The following is a 6,591-nucleotide window of genomic DNA, read 5'->3' on the forward strand; positions in this document are numbered from 1 at the left end:
AGGTCTTTCCCCAAGGTTGTAACATAAGGCATAAAGAGTGAGGGTAGGCTAAAATTTAAATTTTGGAGGTTTTCCTAAAAAGTGAAGCAAAAGGGTGATCAATCCTTAACAACACGATCAAGAAATCACCAAGCAAAAGCAACACCCCAAGCTTATTTGAAGCTATACTCACAAGAAATATATACAAAAAGCGTAAACGCTTCTCCCCTAAGCTTAAATGAAGCATTGTCCTCAATGCTTAGAAGGGGAAAAGAATACATCAAAATATTTTTGAATTTTCACTTTTTTCAAATTATTTTTTTTTACTTAAACTTGCAATGTCCTCGCCTTTTGCTAAATTCGGACGGCTTTTTCTATAATGCAATTTATTAGTCCATGCCTTTTATGATTAAGGACGGTTTTACTCAAACACTTGCCATTATTCACAAAGAAGACTTAATCACAAACTAGCACTCATAAAAACCAAATTTCCAACTTATCCACCACAAACTCCATCATACGTGATCAATTTGCTTCACAAAAAACCAAGAATAGAAAGAAAATGAAACAAAAGGCCGAAGAACTAAATATGTGGCTTGAAAAGAAGGTATAAGGATCAAATGGTTGCAAGAAGGCAAATGGATACCCAAAAACAAATATGAATCAAACTAACCTAAAAATGAAAAATACCACCCCGAAAACGGTGCCTTTGTCCTCCCTAGATAGCTCGGTCTCGGGTTTAAGAATCATACATCAAGCTTTATAGATTAGGCTTGCAAAGTCAAGGACCCCATGCCGCTCATGCAAGATTATGATGAAAGATTGAACAAATATAAATCTCACATGGTTGTAGCAAAAACTCACTAAGGTTGTCAAATCGAAGATAGGGAGCAACTACCAAACATGCCACAAACAAGTAGAATCCGGCTTCATGATCCCCCTAGTTCTAGACAACTACCTTAGCATGCTTTATCCTAGAATCAACCAAACGTAATCTCAAACCGTGCACACCACTACCATTTAGGAAGAAAAGAAATCAATTATACAAGTCCAAATGTTATTATGTCCAAAGCAAGAACAAAACAAAACACATTGCAAATTTGCCTTGATAGAAACAAAATCTTTTTGGAGTTTTTCAAAATATGAGAACATGGAAAAGCATATACAACGGTGCATGACATATATGAATCAACATTCCACCAAACATGATAGAATACCCTCCCCCAAGCTTTAATGAGACAACATGCTCAAACATAAATCAAATATTCCACGGGAGGGGAAAAACAAGGAGATTAATCCAATCAAACCAATATATGTCTAACAAGTCATCATCCACTAGAGAAAGAGCAAGGAAGGATATTACCGGATATTAGGTGGGTGTAAATACCCGCAAATGACCCAATTTTAACCTTTCAAAGCTAACAAGCTCTAATATTGAATCTTGCCTTCTATTTGTTAGCAAAAATAGGAGTCAACCTTCCTTGATTCTTGATCCATATTGAAGCACCAAAGTATATCAAGTCATGTGCCTAGCAAAAGGCACACAAACATTTCCATGAGATAAAATCTATTCTAAAAGAAAAGAAAATGAAAGCAATAAAACACGGGTTACTTCCTGAGAAAGGCTTGCTTAAGGTCCAAGCTTGACCGCTCTAGAAAATAATAATTCAACGCGCGCAAGAGCTTGTCAAATGCACTACTACACATTTCATAGGAGAGAAGGTAGGAAAATGACGCGAAGAGTACGTTCAATAAGGATAGTGCACGCAAATGAGGAGAGAGATGCCAAGAAAAGGAAGAGGAAGAATCAAAAGAAAATTCAACAAAATATGAAGAAAAAGAAAAAGAAGAACAAGAAGAAAAAGAAGGCAAACTCTCCTCAAAATATTTTTGGGTGGCAACATCTCCCTTTTCCTCAATTTGAGACGAATGAGCTTCATACAAATTATCATAGACAAAAGGGTCCCCAATAGGCTCATTGATAAAAGAAGGGAGGGAAATAGGAGTGTAAGGGATATGGTTGAATCTTCTTGAAAAAGAGGTATGAGAAAAGAGAAAAGGGGCTATGGTCTCACAAATGAGCTTTTTCTCACCACCATGCCTCAAATCACCAATAAGAGCATGGAAATCAATCATAGATTCCTCAAAAGAAGAACACTCATGAGATCCATCTCCCTCAAACATCCAACCTCCAAGAGGAACAACATAATCCCCTCCATCACAACTATGAACAACAACTCCCTCAACAACTTTAAAGCCTAAGGTCTCAAAACCATGCATGAATGGATGCAAATTCATTTCAAACTCATCTCTCTCCCATGAAGCATCCTCAATGAACTCATTTAAAAGACTATGGTTTTTCTTTTGACTCTCAAAGAATGCTTGGTCATAACCTCAATCGAGTTGAAATACTCATGGATAGAAGAGTCACAAACATGCACATGAGACTCATCAAGATGGGAAAGAGGGTTAGAAATTTCAATATCAACACTCTCTTCATTCTCAACTCCTTCACCATCCCTCAAATGCTCACCAATGGGATCCTCACACTCTCTTGGTTGCTTAAAGTCATCATCATCATCCTCAACACACACATTAAATTGGGATTTATCACAAACAAGCATCAAGGATGACAATTGGCTTTCTAACTCTTCTCCTCTTCTCTTTTCCTCCTCAATACGCTCCTCATTCTTTTTCATTATCTCTAATTGACCTCTCATAGAATTAAGAATCATCTCCTTACTAAGCCCAAACTCATTATCAAGCTCAATGCGCCTAATTTGAGACTCAAATGTATCAACAAGAGATTCAAAAGATGTAGAAGGTTGAGGCTCAAAAAGAGAAGAAGAAGTACAACCAATATTGGAAGAATCAACATTAAGATCATGAGCATAAACATCACATTGGGGAGTGGGGGCACAATTTATAACATGAGATTCATCATTAAGGGAATGAAGCACATCACAAGAAGGCATGGTAAATAATGAAGAATATTGAAACACACCATTAGCATCAACTTGAACTTGCACTTCATTATCATGAACAAAAGGAGAAATAAAGTTGAAATCATGTGTTCTAGGTTGACTTACGGGATCATGTGACAAATCATGGGAATTCATGCTAATATTAGAAGAATCAAGAAATTTCATATCAATATTAGACTCATTATTACCCCTATCATAAACATCCCTAGCAAACCAAACATAAAAATCCCAAGCATCATCAATTGAAAATGCTCTAAATTCACCATTATGCATACATTCAACTTCATCCCTAGTTTGCTCATTCAAACCAAAATAACAAATCTCACAAGCCTCCCAAATATAACAACAATTATAGTCCAAAAATCCCTCAAGTCTATTGAAATATTCACAAAAAGGCTCATTGTCAAATTGAGGAAACGAGAAATATGCCATTTTTATACAAAACAAACAAAAATCAAATAAAAGAAAAGTATATAAAAAGACCTAGACTCAAGCAATCAAAAACACTCAAACATAGACACCGTTCCCCGGAAACGGCGCCATTTTGACGAGTGGAAAACTAGGTCGTTATCTAATCTTCCCTCGGTCAAAATAAATTTATAAACACTTAACAAACCTAAATACGAGTATAGAGGCAAGTCAAGGGTCGAACCCAAAGGAACGGTAATGTTCTAGCATTTTCAATTATGTGCCTAAGCTAGGTCAAAGACGAAGGTAAGAGAGAATACTAACAAATAACAAAACAAGTAACCAAAGAAATAAAACACTAGGAACGGGGATCAACAAGTAATCATGTCAATTGCAACAACTTGGGAAGAGCATGCCAATCAAAGGTTGTGAGGACTAAATGATAAGAGAAATCAATAGGAATCAAAGAGCTATCTCCTAATTGTTAAGCTAGGGTTCACTATGAATAACAAACTAAGAGAATCAAAATCAAAACCAATTGATAATTGCAATTCCTAAATCAATTGTTCATGTCATTAGCAATTACAATGCAATCTAGCATAATTCTCAAGGCCAAATTGAATTACACACATGAAAACCTTCACTAATCACTTTAATCTCAACAATCAATCAACACAATTCCCAAATTAATCACAATTAATCAATCATACAAGTTTCACCCAATTCCTGGCCAAACAACTATTCAAGAATCATCATCTCTCAACTAACAACTATAGAGAACAAGAATCAACAAAATATCAAGAACAATTACTCTAATCAAACATCAAATATCAAAATCAAACCAAACAAACATCAAATTAAACAAAGCAATTGAATGAGATAGAGTTTAGAAATTCTCATTGATAATTAAGAAGATCTCCAACACAATTGTCACACTTGCATCTTCAATCTTTCAATCACCATTGAAATTCCTCACTTTCTCTCTCTAATACTACTCCTAATCTAGAGAGAGAAGCTCTCAACCTAAGAGAGAGAAAACTATTCTAAAACTAAAGAAATACATGAATGAATAATAAAGGAAACCAAAAACTATATAAATAAAAGGAGAAAAGAAGCTTAAAATCGTAAAAGACCCAGAAACCCGCGCCCGAGGATAAATCGGCCGCGCCCGCGGAGGGGAACGGACACCCCGATAGCCGCGCCCGTGGGGCCAAGGCCCGCGCCCTCAAAGAGCCTTCGGAACAACCGAGGGTGCTTACTTCCCAAATACGGCAGTTTTGGAGCTGCAGCAACCCCGCGCCCGCGGCAGTTTTCTTGGGCCAACTTTAGAAGGCTTTAACTTCCGACCTAAGAATTGTATGAAGGCGTGCGACCTATCATTGGAAAGCTCTTCAAGTCTAGTTTCCAAACCAACTTGAATCACCCTAATCCGATCTGTAGACCTTTAGATATGACTAAAACAATGAACAAAGGTCCTATTTGATACTTTGCAATCCTTCGTTTTCCTTTGTTTCAAACTCAATTTCAATTCCGAAAAGTGCATATTGATCCTAGTGGGTGCTATTTTCAATTCCCATGCATATAGCCCGCGACGTACCTACAAAACAAGACAAAGAAACGGAGAAGCAAGAGAAATAGCCGAGAAATGAATAAAATGATAAGAAAGCCATTAAAAGCATGAATTTCTCTAAACTAACACAAAAACACGCGAATCGAGCAATATTCTCTAAAAACACGACATAAACGACTACAAAGGAGCATAGAAATATAAAGAAAACATAGCCTAAAGGTGCCATAAATGACACGGATCAAATTCCCCCAAGCTAAACTTTGCTCGTCCTCGAGCAAAACAAAATCCAACCTAAGGGAAAAATGATGACATTATTCAAGCAAAGAAAGAAACGAGAAAACTAGAGAAGGTGGGAATATACACTAACTCATTTTCGTAGGAATCACGGTCAATTTTAGCAAATAAAGACAAGCCATTTAAACCCCTAGATCGCCCTAGAGGACGAGTGATGCTCTCGTAAGGGTATCCTAAGAGTTTACCCATAACTTTAATAATAATACAAACAAGGCAAAGCATGAAAAAGAAAACAAAATACAAGAAAAGCAAACAAATGTTCATGAAAGGACTTTTGCAAATGTACAAGCACAATGAATGCAAATCTTTCTAAACAAGTAAGGGAGTGCACGCTATAAGATACCTAAGGTTGATTGAAACATAAAAATGCTAAGCATAGGAACTAGTTATCACACTCTACTTTCATCCCAAACGGTCTTACCGCGTTCCCCCTACTAATCTCATATATCCCCATACTGAGCATCTCATAGATTCCGCGAAGGAACCGGAAAAAGATCAAATTTTTGGGCGACTCGACATCATGACTTCGCATCCCTTTCCTTAGGCAATGACCCATGATTCCCTCCCCCGAATAGTGACTTAACTTTCTAGGTCGAAAGGTCTTTCCCCAAGGTTGTAACATAAGGCATAAAGGGTGAGGGTAGGCTAAAATTTAAATTTTGGAGGTTTTCCTAAAAAGTGAAGCAAAAGGGTGATCAATCCTAACAACACGATCAAGAAATCACCAAGCAAAAGCAACACCCCTAAGCTTATTTGAAGCTATACTCAAAAGAAATATATACAAAAAGCGTAAACGCTTCTCCCCCAAGCTTAAATGAAGCATTGTCCCCAATGCTTAGAAGGAGAAAAGAATACACCAAAATATTTTTGAATTTTCACTTTTTTCAAATTATTTTATTTTATTTTATTTTTTACTTAAACTTGCAATGTCCTCGCCTTTTGCTAAATTCGGACGGCTTTTTCTATAATGCAATTTATTAGTCCATGCCTTTTATGATTAAGGACGACTTTTACTCAAACACTTGCCATTATTCACAAAGAAGACTTAATCACAAACTAGCACTCATAAAAACCAAATTTCCAACTTATCCACCACAAACTCCATCATACGTGATCAATTTGCTTCACAAAAAACCAAGAATAGAAAGAAAATGAAACAAAAGGCCAAAGAACTAAATATGTGGCTTGAAAAGAAGGTATATGGATCAAATGGTTGCAAGAAGGCAAATGGATACCCAAAAACAAATATGAATCAAACTAAACTAAAAATGAAAAATACCACCCCGAAAAAGGTGCCTTTGTCCTCCCTAGATAGCTCGGTCTCGGGTTTAAGAATCATACATCAAGCTTTATAGA

Source organism: Chenopodium album, chromosome 5 (genome assembly GCF_948465745.1).
Source record: "Chenopodium album chromosome 5, dcCheAlbu1.1, whole genome shotgun sequence".
Taxonomy (NCBI): Eukaryota; Viridiplantae; Streptophyta; class Magnoliopsida; order Caryophyllales; family Amaranthaceae; genus Chenopodium; species Chenopodium album.